At 38.5% G+C, this 23,851-nt stretch overlaps 1 long non-coding RNA gene across 1 annotated transcript; it reads right to left on the bottom strand.

The window, feature by feature from the left end:
- LOC149774967 (uncharacterized) lies at positions 1-18,467 on the bottom strand. Its single transcript, XR_016416661.1, has 2 exons — positions 17,936-18,467; positions 1-1,497 (listed from the first exon to the last, which is right to left on the bottom strand). It is a non-coding gene; the product is annotated as an uncharacterized LOC149774967 (long non-coding RNA).
- Positions 18,468-23,851: the final 5,384 nt, after the last annotated feature.

Here is a 23,851-nt window from a genome sequence, read left to right as displayed (position 1 = left end):
TTATACATTATCATTTGTTACATATTCAAAAATCAATATGTGAAATGTAGTCTCTTATGTATCGTTGAAATATGATAAAGAAATCTTGGGAAACAAGTTAATTAAATGTATCATCATGACTTGCGCCTGTAGATTTCAAGTTACGTCTACTTGCCATGACTATTTTGACAAATAGCAATTTATAAACAAATGGAATAGAACTAGTATTAGTATGGTACACTTTATTTGCAAATTTACATGTGTGACAATAATATATAATGGTGCGCTCAATCAACGTGCACTGTTTCACTCAAATGGAACAACTGATGGATACAAATTTGTTAACCAGCAAGCCACTTTAACAATCTTGTCAATAGTTGACCCACTCCCTCCATGTTTCAACTTAATGGGGATGATGACCTCAAAATAAAAAATTCTGAATTTCATCAATACAAGACCAATAACACGTTCCACATGAATTCGAACTGATGCAGTTTTTCTAGTTTTCTCAACTTCTAGTGGACGATGTAACTGTACTTTTCCTCGTGTGAAGGTAGGGATGGCTACTTCAGCTTGATAAAAGCGCACTGCATCTTCTATGTTGAAGCCTCTATCAACCATCACTACGTCACCTGGTAACACATTGTTGAGAAGTCCCGATTTTTTGTTGTATACTTGTCAGAGGTCGTACCTCCCCATCCATCAGAAATAAATATAACAACATCTTGAGGGGAAATGCCTATTAGACATTTCAGTCTGGTTATATTTGTGATTGGAATAAGTATACTTGATTCAGAGCACCGCTTGGCTTCTCTGTAAATAATTCGAAACAGTCTAGTACAACAACTTTCTCGCTAACTCTTTTTCTGAAACTCATAGGCATTGTTTCGATTTGGCCATTGCACTAGAAAGCCTGGTCTAACGACGAGTACATCAAGAGTATTGTGAATCCTTCTTTGCACAGTAGGCAAATAAACATTTAAATGACTGGCTGTCTTGGAGAAGATAATTCTCATAAGTCCCTCTATTAAATAAAAAACTAGTTTCAGTACACCATAATTGGGCAATCCAATGCAAAATGCTACTTGTTCAGAATTGTAAACATAAGATAGAAGGACTATAGTCCTTTAAAATCAAACTGTTCATTTTATTTGGCTACGATGACTCTGGACCTTTCTTCTAGTTGTTTGATTGCTTCGACTATCAAGTCAGTTTGGATTGCCTTTGATATCTTTTCATCCTGATATGCAAACTGAAATGATGCCTGTTCCATTACTTTGTGATCATTATATGGACTGTCATTCTGTATTATCAGCATAATCTGATATACCAGTGGCATTATTGTCCCCAAAATCTATGCACCCCTTTTGTAATGTTAATAGATGATACCGGATCTGAAATCTTTCTTTTGTGTTTCATGAACTGTTCCTGTTGCAGGTGAATTCATTTCTGTGTAACCAAGATCTAGAGTTAGCAACCATGATGAACTTGTCCTGTCATGCAAATAAGCTTTAACACCTGTAAAAAGAAAAGGAAGGCAACGGAGATAGTGACTATATTTTATTCAAATGAATTAATTAATATATTATGCAAGTCAAGAAAAAGGTCATCACAAGTCAGCATAAAATGACTAGAACAGCAGCAGAGGGGCTGTACAGACCGAAACTTTTTGCACAATAAACCCCTCCAGGAAACTATTCCTCGATAGAGGGCTTATTTCGACGAAATAAACCCTTCTATTCAGAATACAGGACAAAAAAAAATGTCCCCCGAAAACTCGAAGAGTTTCCAGGGACAAACTCGTTGAGTTTGCACTGACAACTTGGGTTACTTCAATAAATCTGAAACAGTTTCCGTGGCGGGGTCGTTATTGAAAAATCCATGGGTCGGGTCCATCCCCTCTGCTGCTCTGGGAAATGAGTTTCCAAGGAAAAACATTTTTATGTTGCAAATAGTGTATCAAGTCCAATACGGTATCTTGTTCTGGGATCGTGTAAATTTATTGTCACAAATCCGTGAGGTTTTCTTTGAGCATGACTGAAGAAATTTTTAAATTTATTTAAATCCATATCGCCACCACACCAGGTTTGATGAATATTTCTCAGTGTATGTGTATCAACTCCATTGAATATCGCAAGAAGATTACAATTATCCCTGATTACTTTAGGAATTTGTGTATAACGCCGAGTAACATAAATCACATCAGTGTTTTTGTGACGTCCCCGGGAAAATATTCTTGCGGGATTTTTTTGCTTGTCCAACATAACATCATCATACACTACTAGGTTGTTAATTGATTCATCAAGATCCTCGACGCTGGGGGCTTCTTCGATATCAGTGATAAATTCAACAACATCCTCACCGTCTTTACTCAGCGCGCTTGCACTCTCATTAAAATCTTTTATAACGTTATTGCATCGTTGATCATCTACAGATGGAGCTATCAAATACAGTTTATCCCATTTCATCCACTTCATTATCAAGTTCAGCAACAGCTGTGTTTTACCTGAACCGGATGGCCCAATTATAATCGCGCGGATAGAGTTTGGTAGCACTGAATTATGCTTTACTGGCTCTTTCTTTTTTGTCGCAGAAAAATCTGTAATTTCCATTTGTATATAAAGAATAATAATTATGGATCTATATTGTGTGAAGTGTAAGGCACGAACCCCTACGAATGATCTAACAACCATTACAACAAAAAATAACAGACAAGCACTTTCTGGTAAGTGTACGCGATGTGGCACAAAAAAATTTAGATTTCAAAAAAAAAGCGAGAATTTAGCGGAGGTGACATTGCAGCCAAACTTGGAAAGCTCCCCGGAACTCCCTGGGCAAAGTATCCCGGAGAAAAACATCTCCCAGGATACAATTACTGCGGTCCAGGGACCCGACTAGATATCAGACTTGATGAACAATCTAAACCAAAACCGGGAGAGTATCCGATAAACGCTATCGACGCAGCGTGTCACATACATGATGTTGCTTATCGAAGTAAAGATCTACAAGACAGGCATATCGCGGATGTGAAATTAATTCATGCACTAAGCGCCATAAAAAATAAATCATTTAAGGAGTCACTCGCCAATTGGTTAGTAAGATCAGCGATGAAATCTAAATTAGTATTAGGCGCTGGATAATTAAATAAAAATGCAAGCGATTTATTATTCCCCAATCGGATACTGGAGAGGTAACTCAGCAATTAATAAACTCGCCAACGCGGCATCAGTAACACGCGAGGTTGCCAAAAATTGGCTATCAAAACAAGCAATATGGCAAATCTACTTACCACCACCTCGACAAATCAACTTTGCACATTTTGATGTTAGTGTGCCCAATGAAGTTCATCAGGCTGACATACTATTCCTGCCTCATGATACTGTCCGTAGAAAAATATACAAATACGCGCTAACAGTAGTTGATGTTGCCAGTAGATACAAAGAAGCAGAACCGTTAGCGACTAAAACAGCGTCCGAAGTCGCCTCTGCGTTTAAACGAATTTATCAACGAGGACCTCTAAACTGGCCACGATTATTACAAGTTGATCCTGGCAAGGAATTTCAGGGCGCGGTGTCATCACTGACAAAGCAGCATAACGTTACCATACGACGAGGACATACTGAAATTCATCGGGATCAGGCAATTGTTGAGCGATTTAATAGAACACTCGCTGAGAGATTATTCGGATACCAGTACGCGAGGGAATTCATTTACGATACGAGATCTCGTGAATGGGTTGCAAGACTGCCAAACGTGATAGCCGCACTGAATAATGAAATTACCAGAACAACAAACATGAGACCTGTAAATGCAATCACAAAAAATATATATACCCCGCGTCAGTGAACGCGGACAACAGCAACAAAATGTTTCAACGCAGCCAGGGACGCTAGCGTCCCCACTGCTGGGTAATGTCACCGTTAGGTATTTATACGAACCAGGCGAACTAGAAGGAGGAAAAAAAAGAGCAACCGATCCCACATGGAGTGTTACTACACATAAGATATCCAGCATAACCAGATCAACTGGGAGAAACGCAATCTACAGATTAGATTCGACTGCTCCTCAACGCGGATTTAAACGCGAGCAACTTCAGGTGATTCCCGAGGATACACAATTACCACCCCGATCACTAAAGTGATCCGCACTGAAGTGATTCAATCATTTAAATAACTGCAGCAACACCTCTGCGTCGGTTACACTCAAGACAGGTCAACATCACATTTTCACGTGTATGACCGCGACTGCTATCTATTCTATCTACGGTGAATTGCCTTGGGTCGTTTTTCGAATACTGCCACAGCAATAAACAATTACAACTCGCACAGTGATTATTCTGCTGTTGTTGTAATTGTATTACAAATTCAACATCCAAACTTTGTTTGGGATCAAACTCTCTACCATTTTTTTTGTCGCTCTGTTTGTAACCGGCTAATTTCTTTCTTATTGTGTCATCAGCGATTGAGCTGTCGTTGACAACATCATCTAATACAATTCTTCGTAACTGACCTATCCTTCTTACTCTTGACACGGCTAAATAAACTAAATTTGACCACTCGATGCGATCATCAACAATCCAAACTGTTGTATCTGAAATAGTTAGTCCCTGCGAACTGTGGATGGTCATAGCGTATCCTAGCGTCCACGGGGATTTGCTCATTTTCAGTGCCTGTTCAACAGCATCAACATCAACTGTGACAATATCATTTAATACTAAATTCTGTTTCTCCGGACCCGACGCAGTCAGGCGCCCTGGAATATCAACATCAATATTCTGCAATCGCGTATCAGCTGGTCTATAACACAACGGCACTGGCAACATGGGAAATTTCTTCTGATGTAACTGAAATAACCGCTGCTGAAGTGTGTCCCTGACTATCTTTCTACTTGCCACAATTAAATCACCTGGTTTCCACGTTTCCCAAAAGTCGCTCAGCGAAGTCTCTGGAATTATTTCACGCATTATCTCACACTGGACTTTATTGGTTTGTAGCCTGATCAGTGCCTTAAACTCTTTCAGCGTTTCATCGAGTGCTCTAACATCGTTAGTTATTTCCTCATAATAATCTACAAAAGTTTTCAGCCACTCGTGTGGAGATTCACCTGTAAATGGGGGTGGTTGACCATGATCGCCGCACATCACCACTGCGGTATTTTTCTTTAGCAGCCAATCCAGAAACTGTTTTAATGTATCCAACGGCACAGTGTCTATCTCATCCCAGATGATTTTCTCGGGAATATATTTCGTTCCCATTCGTTCAGGTGTCCACGTGCCGCCGCTGTATTTGAAAAAACTGTGATACGTGCACGCGTTAACATCCCGTTGTCTCATCTCCCTGGCAAGTCTGTGTGTGGGTGTTAGCACAATCATGTCAGAGTTTCTAAATAATTCAATCGCTCGAGTTGTTTTACCAGAACCACCAGGACCGTTCAGATAAACTGTTTTGTGTCTTGTAACAGGATCGTGCACCGGCGGCAACAACGAAGTTGCCCCCGACGAAACCATCGAAGATATTTCTGCGCTGCGATACTCATCCTCGATTTCAACATCAGCCGATTTACAATATCCGTGTAACATTTCATTCTTTATTCTCCACGAGCCCCACGATGGATCATCCGATATAACATTATCCAACAGCGCTGAGTGTTTTTTATCAATATAAAATGAATCCGTTGCAACTCTCACTGCGGCAACAGGGAATCTATTGATCATCGACAACAAATTTATGGATACATAAGCCAGCATCGAAGATCTCAAATGTATGTACTGAGATGATTCTCCGTCAATATAACTAAAAACAGTCCCTAGTTTTTCCCCGTTTGACAGAAACACATCTTTGCGGTTACAGAACATGTTGTTCGTGGCTGCATCAGCGACAATAAGATCCAATTCAGTCTTGTCCATGATTAATCGACTGTGATGTTGTTTATGATCATACGCTCCACCTTGAGTGAATTTCCCTATTATTCTTCGTCCTAGATCTTTTGCTGTGCTTTCATCATTTCTGAGTTTGCTTTTAAGTACTTCAGGAGCTTTCTTGATGATAGCGTCGATAGAAGTTTCTGGATATTCTCGTGACCAATCTTCGATGACTTCTTCTAACGTAACCGGCGTTGGAGTTGGCAACCAAACTTCGGTTTGACGACAATAACATATAATCGCTTCGCTGACCGTCAGCGACAACAGTATTCGACTGTCAAGCATGTATCGCAATAACACTATCGGTGCCCATCGCTTCTCAACGAAATGTCTGCCAAACCAAACATAACACACAGGATGTAAATCCTTAGCGAATTTAAACGACGACACACAAGCAAATCCGGTCAAGTCAAAATCGGGTAAAACACCGTTGACAGCTACTCTTGTCATGGTATTGCCAGCGTGGCCAAACCGTTTAAAATATTCGCTGCATTCTCCACGCCCAAGGAAACTTCCTGGATAACACGCCGTCATGTCCACGGATATCATACCGCGGTGATCATACTGAGTATTCCACAAACCGCCGTGTCCGTATTCGACACAGCTCTGCTGGATATCAGCAAGAAAACTTTTCGGAGTTGGTCTCCATGAATTTCGTTCCCGGGCTACATGCGCGACAACACCCGGGACAGTAAAACAGTGTGTCAGTAACGTATCAGTGTTGCCAGCATGATATTTTTCTGCGAGTTTTTTCATTTCCTGCTGTAACGCCATTGTTCTGTATATTTCCCCGTTGGGTCTCACAAACTGATCATATTCTCCATCTTCGCTACTTCTGAATAACCACACAGACACTGGATCGGTTTTACTTATCTGATAAATAAAATCAAACATGCTCCCAGAATTGCTTTGCAATTCCGGATAATACTTCACAACACGGTCTTGCGGAAATATCCTAACCGAGTCAGTCCAGGCGTGACTGTTATGATCGATAATAGTTATTGGTGTTCCACGGGAATTGTATTTACACTCATACAATACCTCACCGGTTAACGATGAAACCGTTATAGGAAATTTTAGTAATCGCTCTAGCTCAGCAACATCATTTATTGACGCTCCTTTATCCGCTACTCGTGTCGCCCACGCTGTTATTTTAGTTTGTCTTAGCGGTGTTAGGCCGTTTCCTCGCATTGCATTTTTAAAATGTTCCATTACTCGCTCAGCTACACAATTCAACACCGACACCTTCATCGGTTTGAGTTTATCAACGCGTGGTTTCTTCATCGGATAAATTCCATAAACAACTGCGGTCACAGGATACGCTCTGGCATAATATGGTATATCAATCCCAACAAGTACTCCCGGTTTTGAGTCTTTACTTAACAGAACGGTTTTTCCACGAACGCCTCTGGCATCAAGAACAGGGTCTAGTTTGTCTCTGATAATCCACGTTCCCTCGCCGACTCCAACAATAAATTTTATCTGTACGAAATATCTTCTATCGTCGAGATACCCAATTATGTTACGCGCGATTGTATCGTTCATGGTAGCATCAATGATACGGTCACGAGAAATGCTTTGCATTTCCCGAGAAACGCTCGCGTTTCCGAGGATAATTTTATACGAAGACCACGTGTGTGCGGCACCATCACGACGAAACTCTTCTTTGGCATTCTTGATAACACCAATTACCTCTGCTAACTCTCTTCGTCGTGGATCAGCGGTTAACCGGTCAAGATCGAATCTAGAACCTGATATGGGTTTTATTCTGGATAGTCTTTCAAAACCCATTATTATAATTAAGACAAATATTTAAATAGACAAATATATTATATGATGAACCAATGCAAGTGGATCAAACTAAATTCATCAGCGCCGTGTAGCAAACCCTGCAGAGGCGAATACTGTGGACAACATGCTCAACAGGTCCGCGGTGGGAGTCTAGGACCGATACCGTGTATCAGATGCGGCATTGGAGTACGAGGAAAAACGCAATTATGTTCAGCGTGTGGTGGAAAACGCTATCGAGAACTAAAACGGTATTATGATAAAAAAAATCCAGACTGTGATAACGCTCTCAAATGCGAGCGTGATTACATAAATAAGTTTTCAGACAAATTATGAATTAGACAATGATTTGCTTATAGTATAATGAATCAAGAATTCGTCCGACATCCAACTATTCCAAATTATGAGGCAAACCGAGATGGCATAGTGAGAAACTACAGGCTGAGGAAACAAGTTGGTACAGTTGATAATGCTGGTTATTTAAGATTTACTGTTAGGAAAGGGAGGTATTTATGTCATCGTTTCGTCTATGAGGTTTTTAACGGAGAGATCCCTAAAGGCCTTGTCATTGATCATATTAACGGGAACAGACTTGATAACAGTATTGAAAACCTTCAAGCGATCACTCAGAGCAAGAATACCATACGAGGAAGAGTTAAATGTAAAACAGCTATAAGAAGAGCAGTGAAATCTGTGAATGTTGAGACTCGTGAAGAAATATTTCAATCAATGAGCGCAGCCGGTAGGTATTTCGGTATTTGTCCACCTTCTGTACAGCATGTCGCAGATGGGATCTACAAAACAGCATTTTCAAAGAAGCTCAAACAGAAGATTTCATTCTGTTATATAACTCTTATCGTTGACACAAACGACGATAACTCCTCCGAGAGTGTGTAACGCTTTGCAGAGTTGTCGTTGCTGGTCAGAGGATTTGCTCCCCCTAAGAAAGCCACCTTGATAAAATATTTTATCGAGTTCATAACATGTAATCATTTATTTACCGTAAAATATATATTTTTTTACAAACAATATCCTCGTTTTACTGAATATATCCGACTGTTTTGCTCTTCTGTGCTTGTTATATGACCGCGCTTAAGAAAACATACAATTAAAATATTTTAAACAAGTCCCGCCCACTGCTAGAGCGAATTTCCAACTCGCAAGTAACAGTTGGGTTATATACGAAATCGCTCCCTAAGACCTTTGGGTCGATCGAAAGTCAGCACGCGCAAGCAAAACCATAAATTTAATCCGCCAATGGCGGGTGTCTTTTGTGCACCATCCAATGGTCGATTCAATGGATGGTTTTGCTCTGCTGCTGACCGTAGAAAATGACCCACCTGTGTATGTTTGTGTCGTCATAGGATAAGGTCTTAGGATAAGTTAGGATAAGATTACATGTTCATTGTGCCTTTACTTGCTGTCATACTCGAATCAGAGGTTAAAGGTTGTCTGTTCTGTACCGTCTCTTAGGATAAGATTACATGTTCATTGTACCTTTGCTTGCTGTGATACTCGAATCAGAGGTAAAGGTTGTTTGTGTTGTCAAATAAATGTTTGCCGGGCCTGCTAGAGAACTCGATCCTAGAAGCCAGGGCTGTCTCGTCTTGTAAATAAATGTGCCTCTGAGTCACTTGGCAGTCAGAGGGGTCCGTCCTTAGGATAAGTTACGTGTTATATGTTTGTCCTTGTCAATTCACTAAACACGTCCTCTTGAGCCTATAGAACGTTATTTGACGATCTAGAGGCTCTTGCAGGGGATAAAGTGTTTCGTGTTACATGTTGTATTGTCATGTCGGAAGCAGTCCTCGTGGGGTTCTAGAACGTTATTTGACGATCTAGGCCCTTGCAGGGGATAAATGTTTCCGACTGTCTCGTTTTGTTTTGGAAAGCTAGCGTTTCTCATGCAAAGTGTTTCTATTAAAAATATAAAAATATATAATAATATGAATCACGAAAATATAAATACCATACTTGTTGAAATTAAAGAATTACAACAGCGAGGTTTTAATATTTTACTAGACACTGAAACAATTATGTCAGATTTTGAATCCTTGAATGAGCTATCACGCTTGGGGAAGAACAATCTCCCTGCTCGTTATAGGTTCATTAAGGGTTTGCAAGATCGTGTTTACAGATCACTTGCCGGGATAACTGAAAATCAGGTATCTGAATTTATTCCACTGTGCCGTGCAGTTGAGAAGATTCGTCTTGGATTGTCACAAGAGTATGAGACTCGAAAATTAATTAGCACCAGGGTGAGACGGTTAAAAGGTTATATAAAGAATCTAGACACGGAAATGCCTTGCATTTCTGACAAAAATACTAGTGTTTCTGACTACGAGGCCGACAAGGAAGTATAAACCGCATAGCGTGTGACTCACAGCACAAAGTGAAAGTAGAACCTGAGAACGCTAGCGCCCCCCCCCCCCGCTTGGAGTGTAAAGCACATTTCCACGGGTAAAAAAAAAAGTGTATTATTTTTTTTGCCCTTGGAAACTCAAAGAGTTTCTCAAGTGAAGGGCGCTTTCAGATTTTCAGGATTTGCTTAAGCGTTTCAACATCAATACAGGAATGAGAATAGTTCATAATCTGTTCTCGTTGACACCAAACTATGATCATATGATTTTGCTGTAGCTCTGTTAATTGTGACGGAGTTAACAAGAAGTCTTCGTCACCATACACGTCAATAACTATTTTAACGGGGAAATACTGTTCTGGGAATGTCTGTATTTGAAATGCGGTTTTTATTGCCTCGTAAAGAATTTGCTTATCATGAATATGAACTCGTGCATGAATGTACTCGGGTTGATACATTATACACAACCGTTTTTTTTTAAATGCGTGCTAGCACTTTCAACGATAACTTATGCTGGTTTTGATAGGGTATTTGCACGATAAAATGACGAAAATGGATCAGTGCAGAAAAAAAACTATTATAAATATTATGGATCCCTTGACTTAGGACTTCACCAGTAAGTTTATACTAACAGTCTCGTCACGCAGGTCCAACAAATTCCCCCTCTGGTCGGTGAGTTTGAAATTTATCGTTGACAACCACGGGTTATGACACCGTAGATAGACCAGATTGATTGGTTCTTGCACAATCAGAAAACCAGGGGGGTCTCTTGGTGTGAACGTATACAGGATAAACCCCTGTTGTGCCGTCGTAGTATCTGATGCGCTGTAACTGCCATCGATGACGTCACATACAAGATTGACCGCAATAACATCTGTGATATTTACGATCCCGGGTGAGATGTGTCTGCCATCGGATGCTGTACTGTTGTCGTGCTTGAGAATAACAGGTTGTGGTTTTATTCGTTCGTACGCGGCAAGAATATCTTCGAAAGATTGATCGATGAGATCAGAGACTGATTTTCTCAGCTCGGGCACGTTATATCCAGGAAATTTAAAATCTGAAATATCATTCACTTGAATACCATATTTAATTGCAAAATCTGCTCTGGCTATCTGTCTATAATTATCATCGATATAGTCTTTAAGATCCAGTAAAGCCTGAATTATTCTTAGATTTATAGTTTCCATGGCCGATGCGAGTTTGTTTAGTTTTTCTATGGTTGTGATAATATTATCACGCGGACTTGTTAAATCAGAAATATAATCTTGGAAATATACTCGCAGGAGTTGTAGCTGTTGTTTATGTACTAGATTGATCGGAATAAATAATTCAGATTCTATATCATCTAGACGGTAAACACGGAGCTCCTGCCCCCCCTTAACACGTGGAGCTTCTATACTCCAAGTATCGGGCATTAAAGTACTTTTTCTTGCTAGTAATTGATCTGCAAGGAGTAAATAATAATTGTACTCGAGGTCGTGTAGTGCTTCTTTATAGGTCATAAAATCCGATTTTTCAGGTTTTGGTGGACGAGGTTTAACCTCGGGGGCCTTTGGCCATCCTAATAATGTTCGGATTGAGCTGTTATAAATATCCACGGCGTATCCTGGCGTTGAGATTTCAATGACCGCAGACAGCGTTGGTTCATGAGCTGTTATAGATATTTTGGCTTCCTTGCCGGTGATTCGTTTTATTTGGCGTTGTATCTCATTATTGATTTCTTCGATCTGATAACTCCCAGTGGGAAGTGTAATTGTATTCCAGTCAAGTTCACCCTGTTCGCCGGAGTCGGCTTTGCTTTTCCCGAACACGAATGAATTATTTGGCTGCAGACCACCAAATGATGCCGACCTAACATTGGGCCAGCTGTGATACACACTGAGCTTTGCTAACGCGATTTCACTCACTGGAATTGGAGTTCGAAAATTAATACCGAATTCTGGTGTCGTCGAGGACACTGAGATCATTGTGGTCCTTACCGGTGTTGTGTTTGTGACTATTTGTTGAAGCAGTTCTATTGACATTATTTATTTGTTTAGTTTTCAAATAGTCATTGTACGCATCTGACATTAGTTTGAATTCAGAATCTGATATCGTAGCGTCGCTACTTTGCACGTCTAACGATGATGATATCAGCGATGATAATTTCTGATATGCGGTCGTGGCTGTATTTAATTTTGTCGTGTAATCGTGTAATTTTGTGTTAGCACATGATGATATTTATTTTGCTATGATGCCGAAAACTCCAGCTGTTGTTGTGGCCGCGGAAACACAGATCGTGGCGGCGACTGCTGCAGTTACCGGAGTGACCGCTGATAGTATTGCTCCGGCAGATGCAACAACGGCAGATACTGAATAAACCATAATATCCAGCACTGTTATGCGGCGCTTGTATTTTTTTACTTTTTGACTAGTTACTTCGATGACAGTTTTTAACTCAGATTGCCACTCACGGACTTGATTGTATCGATATTGTTGAGCATCTGGCGTCGTTGACATTATTCAATTACGCGGTAACCAATTGAGGCGTTGCAGCGACGAATTCCAAACAAAACCAGTAAGATGTTGCTGTTAAACTATCGTCCTCGGCTTCAAGCATAAATGTTTCCTCGGTTCCGCTGTTTAGTATTACAGTGCAAACCCCGGAATACTTATCGGTGGAATGTCTCCAAGGATATGTTGTGAAGATTTCAAATTTAGCGGCTGAAAACACAGACAACCTGTAAACACCGGTGGCTGTTGCTGTATATTTGATAGTGTTATTTTGTCGTGACCATGTTGCGAATCCCGATGATACCGTGAATACGATGTTGGTGATATGCCCCGGAGTAACTCCAGTGGGAACTTTAATCAAACTGGTTTTGTTAACGATATCAGGAATACCCGATACGATATCCTGCTGTGTTTGTTTGATCGTGTTAATGTCGGTCTTTACATCAGCGAGTTTTACATGGACGACTGGAGGAGTCCCAAAGAACTTATCCACGACCTCATCAGTTTTTACGAAGTTTCTTCGAAATCTTGTAAACGCGCCCACGTGAACATCATGCTCTGCACGCAGCGTATTTAGTTTACCGTTGACGATGTCCACGTATTGTTTGTTTGACGCATCCTGGTCGGATTCGGGATTCGCTAACGCGGTTATTTTGTTGCCGCTCATGCTGAGTTCGCCTGTCATCGTGTCACCGGCTTTTTTCACACATTTATCAACACCTTTATCAATACTGTCTTTGATGCTTGCGATTGATATATTCGAGTCCTTGATCCGGCCGCCATCACTAAATGCAACGAAGTTATCCTTGGTAGCTCCAAGAACTCTGCGAATTATATCATTCCACTTAATGTTGCTCGTTCTTAGTTTTCCTTGCCTGTCTTGGAAAATAGCAACTTCATCTGGGTCAACTCCAGCTATATTCAAAAGATTATCGACTTCATCTTTGGTCGCATATTTTGAGAGATCAGCATCTGTGCTTGGTTTACCTCCTCGTGTGAAAGGTCTTCCGTAAATATCCACCATTATTCTTATTGCTGTTTTTCAAATGCTAGCATTTCTCGATGCGGTATATTCATACACTACTTTATGAGGAGGAGTTGCTGGATTTCTTGAGATTGCATCAAGAACATTTAAAACCTCCCTCCCACAAATGGGCGGATCAATTAATGTTTGTGTTGGTAACGTCGACTGCCACACTGGAACATTAGAAAATCTGCTGACATACTTGAGAAACTCAACTGGCGGTGCTAAACCGTACGAATCAAAATAGATAATTCCACGTGGATCGATCGCGTAAGCAACCCAGTGAGTTCCCGGACCATCTTTGTTGTCGAGATTGATAATGCCAGTTTCTGGATTATTCGGTCGTTGCGGTAATTGATCTCGCATAAATACGCCTCTGAAATGTTTTACACGCAATTTTTTAACAGCATCGAGTAAATCAAAATTGCTCAACGGCGTTAGAATTTTTTTGGATACCATGATGGTGGAGTTCCTGGTAGTCTTAGACCGCGTCCCTTTTTTTTCTTGTATCCTTTTCCCGTTGCCTTTTTTAGTGCCATTCCAGCTGCAGTTCCAACTGCACCGAGTGCTGCGGCTTTTGCTACGGCTGGTGCTGCCGCGGCAATCAACGCCGGTATTGCTGCGAGAAGAGGAAATATTCCACCGGTTTTAGTCATGTCCTTGATAGCTGCAGCAGAGAAATCAAGTCGGACACCGGTTTTTGCTGTTAGTGCCTTATTAAAATGTTTAAGCTGAGTATTAGTCAACGACAATTTGTTTGGACCACCAGTAATCTGATCTCGTTTTAGTGTTATTGATGTCCCGCACGTGCTTTCGTTCTTTGATTGCAATTTCTTCGTTTGACCGGAAGTCAAGGTGACATTAACATGACTGTATGACATTATATCCTAAGTTTGATTTTAATTGCGTTACATATTCTCGATTGGAGCGTCGATGACCCTCATTCGTCCGCCAACACCTTCAAGCAGCATTGCTTTATCGGAGAGTATGACAGCAATCGCTCTGTAACCACCAGCAGGAACACCTACACGAGCTCGGAAATGTAGGTCGACAACAGATTGTTTAACCAGATCAAGATGTTCCAGCGAAAAGTAATAAATCGGATATAAACTCATAAAGTCTCGCTGTGATATTTGCAGGCCAGTGTCTACATTAAGGTCGCGCCCCATAAATGACATCAGACGATGATACGCGCGTGCGACACGATGATGTTCGAAATCTATTAATATATCCTCAGATGGCTCCTGATGCCCATTTATTCTCAACGAAACTTCAGAAACTCCAAGTGTATCAAATACCATTGGATTTCTTTCCTGGCTATCTGTTCTAGCACGGTATTGAAATGCAATGAAAATATGTCGTGGTGCTGATACTCCTTGTTGCGATGATATATGCCATGTAAACAACCCACCATTATCACCCTGAATAACGTCTGTGGTTGTTGTTTTCCAGGATAGCAGTGATTTACCGCCCGTGTCCATGAAAGACAACAGTCGTTGTTCTTCGGTGATTGACGGAGACAACACTGGCATCCACAACCACAGTTTAGTTAGTATTACCTGACCAGGGGCAACAGCAGCATCTCGCCAGATAGCGTCATTATCATCAGGTTTTCGCACAAGTACAACTGTGTGTTTGGCACCGAATATGACCTTGTGGACATCTCTGCAGAATCCAAAGATGTGAGACAATGGAATCACACCTGAGAACTCTTCATCTCCACTTAACATCGATCTACGTGTTGCAAAACCCAAATTAAAATTTTCGTTCATCGATGCAACTGCGTCACCGGCATTATTCATTGTTACATTCCTGTTCTCGGGGCTGTCGGTTATATCCTTTGCAAACATCATTGATGGTCCGGCTGATCTGGTGTAATCATCCGAGTATCTCGCCAACCCGAGAATTGTTGTGGCAACGTCGACGTTATCATGAATTGTTTCAATTTCTTTTCCATCTATCATGTAAATAGCGGATTTAAATAACGCCATGATGCCGTTGTTAACAAATCCAACTCGGTCGCCGATTCCGTAGTTAGTGTTATCATTCTTTAAAAGCCTACCTTCAACTTCGATGAAGGCCTCAGCGGGCAAGAAGTATCTACTTGTATCCTGGACCTGTAGTTCAATTCTTCCGCGTTGGTTAGGATCACGTGCTTCATAAGAATAATATTGAAAATCACGTACAGAATCATCTTTAAGTACTGGTTTGGACATATCAAACGCGTCATTGGATTTTCGTGCAAACATTATTATTATTTGTGATGATCTAATTAAAATGTTATCGTCACCGGAAACCACTACCAGCTATCAAATTAGCAGTTACACTATCTTGCAACGCTTTGGAGGTAATTCCTGCTGTTGCGATCTCAGCTAATTTCTGATTTACGGCCTTATTTACTACGCTACTAACATTTGCCGGCATAGCTTCAGTGGATGGTAGTTTTACTGGCACCAACCTCTCGACTGGGTTTTTTTTTCGTATCAGCTGTGCTAGTCGATCCTTGATTGATTGAAATGCTTTCCCGGCAAGACTACCAACAGTGCCAATGGCTTTATCCTTGACAACATCAGCGGCTTTCATCGCGAATTGTTTTGCTAACGGTCCAGCTTTCGGAGCGATTCTTGTGACTAAATCCCTAACAACATCACCGACTCCATCTCCGTAAACAACCTCGTATACTGGTAATCGTGAGTTTACTACTCTGACACTTCTTGGTCTGCGAAAAGAATCGTGTAGTATCATTTTATTTAATTATTGTTTATCTAACTGAATTTGCTAGCAAATTTAATTATTAGTCGCTGTGGTAACCGTCTGCGAGTTCATCAATGAGCCCCCGGTAGATGCTGATATCCATGATGCCACGCTGAAATAGTCTCTGACAGATATCTGCGGCTTCATTTATAATTTCCGGAGAATTGTTTCCGGCACGTCTTCCTCCGATGAGAACTTCCAACCGTGATACATCATCGATGATATTATTAGGGCAGGCAATAAAACCGGATCCTAAACCCTCCCCTGTTGATGGTACAATTCTTGGGGATAAAATGTCTTGAGGCAAACTTTCAGAAGATGTTGTTAAGCTAATTATCGGCGACCTAGTTTGTTTGAATTTTTGGCCCCGCGGACTTCCTTCAGATGCAGCCTCGTATTCACTTAACGGAGTTAGGTCAGGATCTATTGCTCTTCGCCGTGAAGGATATTGTTGTCGTTCTGTGTGTTGCAACGGTGATTTTTCTTCTTGAGGTTGCGATGGTGGAATTTCAAGTTTACGTATAGCATCTACAAGTCTATCGTATTTTGTATCGTCCCTGCTGATTTGTTTTTTATTTTCACGTATACGATACGAATATTTGATAAAATTATCATCTGTCATAGAACCGTGTTCTGGGTTTAAAGACACATCTCTTCTAATCAATCCTAACAGTATTGTCTCAGGTAATTTCTCTTCTGGTACATTTTTAAGAAGTTCAATATAATCCGGCGTAAATCTTTTGGCGGGGTCAGTCATTCTCCCTGTTACTCGCTTACCAGCAGGTACTGACACAACAACTTCATCGGGTGGAGGCGGGGGTTTAAGTCCAGCTGAAATATCCTGTAAAATTTTCCTTTGCTCTATTAAAGCCTCTTTGGTAACAGCTGCGGATTTTTCAGTAGCTTTGGTCACGGGTTTAAATAATTCCTCCGTAGTCTCTGCAAAGCCTTCCCGTGCTTGCTGTCTTAGTTGTAATTTTTGTCTGACACTATCACGGACAGGAAGAAATTTCTGAATTGCTTCGAGACGTTCTCGAGCTAATCTAGTCGTATGTGCTTCTCCAATATTTGCCATTATTTATTTGTCAATGATTTAATTCCGCTAACATAAAAATGTTTTTCCTTGGAAACTCATTTCCCAGAGCAGCAGAGGGGATGGACCCGACCCATGGATTTTTCAATAACGACCCCGCCACGGAAACTGTTTCAGATTTATTGAAGTAACCCAAGTTGTCAGTGCAAACTCAACGAGTTTGTCCCTGGAAACTCTTCGAGTTTTCGGGGGACATTTTTTTTTGTCCTGTATTCTGAATAGAAGGGTTTATTTCGTCGAAATAAGCCCTCTATCGAGGAATAGTTTCCTGGAGGGGTTTATTGTGCAAAAAGTTTCGGTCTGTACAGCCCCTCTGCTGCTAGAACTGTCAATATATAACCTTGATACTTATGATCTAAAACATAACATTATCATGTAATTTTTAAAAATCTAAAATGACTGGTCCCTGCTGCTTGCACTGGGACTTGTAAACCAAGATTATCAGTATTATAGCTTGGATTAAAATGTCTGTAAAAATCAATCTAAACATATAACTCAATTGAAAAATTAATTTTAACATACCTCCGACGAAAGCGTTCGTTCCCATCTCTCTTCAGTTTGAATGTCATTTCTGTTGATAACCGCCTTCCATAAACGACGTCTTTCTTCCGATATTTCATTGTTTCTTCACCCTGATCAGTCACAATATTCGGTACTTACAAGTTACATCGTTTTTTTTTTTTTTTTTTTTTTACACCTTTGCTCTTGGAATACCCGACAATACCACAAATCGGCATTATTGAAAACGCGCTTGTTACACCCGTAGTCAACGGCTTGAGACTCAAAATGGCGAACCTATCCCTGCACATTTTCTGCTACGTCACGTGAAAACAACATATATTGCAATCCCCTGCAGTTCATCATCCGTATTGAGCGGCAACGTCTAATAAAAATAGAATTTTAACATTCCACTTGTTTATTTATACAAAAGCATGCGCGGACGGATGAAGTTATTTATTATATTCGTAATGTACAAAGACAATGTTTGTCACCTAAAGGAAAATATACCAAAAAGCTGTATTTGCTATATTTTCATAAACAACTAGAACAAATACATTTGTTGCTTAGATTGTACATAACACAATCGCCATCTATATCTATGTTAATATTTCCTTGATGGTGTCAAAGATTACATCCCGGATAAAATAAATTGAAGTCGAACTAGGGGAAATTAGAATGGTATTTTTTTATTGGCGTAACGTATTTTAGGAGGGATGTTCCCTTTGCTGTTTAATTACAATCTTTAACAGCCTCACTGTTATCTAGGTAAGAAATGATTTTTCGTTTAGCCTATTTTTTCGTTGTCCTTTTTATCACAGTTTTGACTTGTTCCGTTCTGAGTAAACTACAACGCTACATGCTGGTTGTTTATTGTAGTTTTATCATTTTGATAATTTTAATCTTTGCTACAATTAAAAAGACTTTGAGCAACGTTACTTTTCTGGAAATTAACAATAACGAAAAATAGCCGCCCCCGCACAAAACTAACAAACAAGAATACCCCCCCCCCTTAATATAACATTTCACTAATATCTCCTCTATCTTCGTCCCACATGCAGATATAAATCCTTTACAGTTGATAGGTCAACCGAATCACGTCAAGCTTCGCTGAATAAATTCATGAAGTTGAGGAAGGTGTATAAATAGTACAAGCATATTCACATGTCCGACCATGTTTACATACCGTTCACTGCTCAAAATATGCGTTACAAAAAGGGTCGCGTTGAATTCTTGACCTTATCTCAGAATGTTGTAATCATTTACAACTGTTTCTTTTGATATACTTATTGACAAGATATATGATATAATACCAGTTATTCATAATAATCAATGCTCAACAAAATAGTCTTAATTAGCAAACAATAGACAATGCATTTTAATACATAACAAAACAGAAATTAAGGAATGAAAAACACGAAAGAGCGTTGTTTCTAGAAAAACAACAGCTGCATGAAGAATGTACAGAACCGATCTATTTAAACCTTTAACACCGTAACCACAGCATAGCCAAAATAATGTGAGCAAGTAGCACCATCAACAATATAATGAAATGTAGAAGACAATTCTGCAACAAAATTATTATGTAAATAACACACATAGACAAACATCGTCTACAGATTTCATTTGACACATCGTAGCAATTATTATGAAGCAATAAGTCTGGAATAATAAATATTCGTTGAATATTTTAAAGGGTGAGGGGGAATGTCTGTCCAAACTGGACTTGCTATACTGTCATTATTATTATTATTATTATCAATTTTGTTATTATTTTTGCTGTATCTATTTTCACATCTTTGGAACCAGTGTCAAATAATTCTAGGAGTATACAAAACATTATTTTTGTTCTCTCTCTATTTGAAGCCCTAGAGCAACTTCCAACCATTGTATTCTTTTAAAGATGCTAAAAGGCAACATCATAAATCTTTGATTTAATAAAAAATGTATCACTAAATTCAGTGCTTTTCCATATGTTAGCTTATATAGAAACCAAAGTACTATGGAAAACAAGAAACATCACGCTGGAAAGTTTAGGTATAAAATATTTATAGGCTGCTTAATGAAAAGAAATGTTTGTTTGTTTTCTTATCGCAAACAATTCTGGGATCGGCGAGAAATGTATAGCAAAATATTATTGCCTTTCTCATACAAAGAATACATTCAAATACAAAATGTTTAATATAGCTGAATTATGTACTATATTAATTTCCTAAATACATATTACAATAGCAATATCAAAAAGAAATAACAAGGAAAAGAAATAAAAAGGCACACAGGAGAAGATTCGATATGTCACATGCACACAGTTTCAAGCATTTTTGTAGTTTTAATACACTTTTGTATTACCAAGATTATTAGTTTATTTTGCTTGGTCGTTAATTTGGGATTTCATTTTAATAATCAATATAAATTTAAGTTCGATTGGTTTAATTTAAATAATAATCTGATACGATATGAAAAGAAATAATAATCATAAGTTTCGGCGAATGCACACTTTACACAAACAGGAAATTCACGTAAACTACTCTGTTGAGCTGCTGCAGTGGGGACCTGCAATTATTTTTTAGCCTTGCTATACAGTCGATAAATTTTTATCACCGTGCCAAATGTTTTTGAAAGTATTAGAGTCTGTAAGCAGGGATCGTTTGAACTCCCCATAGTAACGTTATCTAACGAATATACTCTGGAAGATTATTCGCAAACAATGATATAATGATCACACCGACATGATACGGAAACACTGTCAGACCTGTTCATGGAACACTGTCAGACATATTAGTGGTGTAATACTCTTTACATTCATATATAAAGTTCTTTTTTTTTTAAATTGGTTTTCCATTCAGTCAAGGGAATTAAACATGTTTCTAAATATTAGCACTTCTTACATGCATCACAAAGTAAATCAGTCATAATTAGGGCAGTTGAAATTTGTATTCCTTTTCTTTTAATAAAATTCTCCTTGGTACAACTCTCCCCAAACTAGAGTGACATATTATAATAAGGGTCTAGTCCAGTACAATTCTGAAAGTGTTGTTTTGGAAAGCTTAATCTTTAATATTCGCAGGAATGATACTCTCTTATTTTGGTTATATCTTTAGTATGATAGTTATAATCAAGTCTTTATTGAATCAAGAAACCATGGTATATAATGATACTTTAAAAAATGTAAGATTTTGCTACCAAAAATAATACAGGTGCTTGTATAAATGACCTATTTAAAAACATCATTAATTTTGTTTTCTTAAAATTCAATATCAAAAGACATGGACCTAATCACTCATTTAATTATTTCCCAAACATGGGTAATGACTTGTGCAATGTCAGCATTATCAAGAGATGAGCAACATAGTAAGCAGCCAAACGATGAGTAAGGAAATTCTGTAATTTAGTATTACCAACTACATACACAAAGAATGATAACGGGATAAAATTGAACCTTTGGGTATTCCTGGATTTATTTTACTACAATAAGATAACGAATCATCAAGACTAACACTTTGCACGTAATGGAAAAGATAGCTTCAAACCAGGCTATAATATCATTGTTTGTTCCATATTTCCTAAGTTTCAAGATAGGTCCTCATGTCACACTATGTTGACTTTCTTCGAGAAGTAAAATAACACCGCAAATGTACATTCGTTGCTTTCTCTTGCTAGATATTGAATATGGCAAATATCGCTCAGTTGAAATACTGCATAGTTAGAATACCAGAAGACACACGTATGCTTATAAAACAATTTGCATGAAAAAAATTATAAACATATTTATGGACAATATTTTCAAAGTTTTCCAAAGCACGCATTCGGTGGGATATGTCTGTAGCTGAACACCATGCTTTTATCACCATTCTAAAAAACGTATACATCATTACCTATGTCCCATTGTCTAGAATAACTTTTTCTCTTCTTGAGATCTACTGAAGTTATTAGGATGAATTTTAGGCTTTGACTAAGAAACAGGGTTCAGCATAGTATGACTAATTACACTGGGACCTCTAGCTTTGTTGACATAAACGTTTCCGATATTATCCATGGCGCCCTATTCAGTATCCCTAATAATTGATAGTTCATTATACATCATATTGTTCAGTTCTATAGAGGTCTGGTTTAGATCAGAGATCTTGTATATTAGCATAAAGGAGTTTTAAAATTTAGTGTTTTCAATATTATGAAATGCAAACAAATTCAACTGACTAGGATCCGAGGACAGCAGAAGTGGTACACGTTAATAGGTTTCGGTTCTGACATGAAATATCTCATAATTGAACAAAATGTTTTCGGATTGTTTATATAAGTCATTTTTATATTTGCATCTAAGGTGAAGTTGTTTCGCTTCTTTGTCTGAATATTATTAACTTTATTTCCGAAAGTTTTATGATTATTCAAGTATGTAAGGATGCTGGTGTGAATAACATTTTTGTGCGCACTATCCCATTTTCTATTCATCGTCCTGATAGCTAAATTGTATTTTATTTTATCGCCTGAATTTATCATTGTATTTAAAATGCAAGGTTTGAAGAATATTAAGAATATAGTATTCAAACTATTAAGATGGTCTTTATTATTCGAGCAGTGATCAAATAATTAATTATTAATTAATCCCAATTAAAACTATTAGTCTGAACATTATGTTTCTTAAGGTCAACATTTTTATAATTCCAAACATGTAGTTAGATGCATCAATTAAATTGTGATGCTAAATCGATGGAACATAACGTTATTTTATGATCCATAATACTAAAATCGTCAGCATTTGTACTAGCAGCTATGATTTTGATATTATTTGGAACAACTATTTGGTCAGACAGGGCTAAGTTGTTTATGACTCTAGCTGGTTCGCTGATAGCATTGTAAAGCATATGTACTTAATTGTAAAACCATAAGTACTTAAGGTCTAGAAGATTCTCCTATTTTCGTATTTCAATTTTAAGAAAGAAAGATTCATTAGAATCTAAATTATGCTGAATTCAAGCTGCCCAGACCGCACTGTCAACCAATGATACAAAATTATGACCTAACTGATTGATTAGGGATCTGTTTTGGAACTAAAGAAGCAAACTTATTCGTTTGAAAAAATATTCTACCCACAGACTCGCTATGTGACGTTGTTCTAAACTGAGGCTTTTAATTCGTAGTAACGTTTGTAATACGTACAGCTCCACCTCCCATATTTTCTATCTTTGCAAATTGGAGTATGAAAACCATCGAATTGTATACAAAGGCGTAAAAACGTTATCTTCTATATTACTTTCATCTTTAATATTTACATAAATTCGTTCACAACTTCCTTAGGAGACGATATTTTGTTTCTCAAACATCTGGTACGATGATAAAGTATTTTAATTTCTTTTTTTCGTTCACGTTTTGGGGTTCGGGATATTTTTCTATAATTCGCATATGCGTTAGAAGATAGAATAATGTGAACGTGATAAGGATGTTGATTACATTTTCAACACTGACATGCATATTAGATAAAGAAATATGCAAGAACACATCTAATTTTCTCAATTACATTTCCAAATAACTGTTATCACATTTAGAGTTGCTAACCTTAGCTACTTTTTAATATTTGTAAAAACGGACTTTATTGTAATATATCAATGAACAATTCTGCATTAACCAGCGTCAGAAAACAATATTAATATCAGTTGCTGTCGTTCTGTTTCTCCGTTTGATTTTTGGACACTGTTTGATAGATAAAGGATAGAAACAAGAAGAAGATGAAGAAAGAGGTGAATCAGAAGGAAGAGGAAATCTGTATGAAAATGAGAGCAAACACAAGTTCTAGAAATAATTTTGCTGACCTATTTTTTAGCTTATGTCAATGGTAGTAGTCGTTACACGGCTTCTTGCGCTTTAATGTATTGCTAATTTTCCATATATTAGTACTAATTCAAAGCAATGGCCACGTAGTTTTCTCTGTGCTTGTGTACGTGG

Source organism: Sinohyriopsis cumingii, unplaced genomic scaffold, assembly GCF_028554795.1.
Source record: "Sinohyriopsis cumingii isolate HCF-2022 unplaced genomic scaffold, ASM2855479v2 utg000066l, whole genome shotgun sequence".
In the NCBI taxonomy this organism is placed as follows: Eukaryota; Metazoa; Mollusca; class Bivalvia; order Unionida; family Unionidae; genus Sinohyriopsis; species Sinohyriopsis cumingii.
The sequence above is the reverse complement of the archived record's forward strand: the minus strand, read 5'-3'. Positions and strand labels throughout refer to the sequence as shown.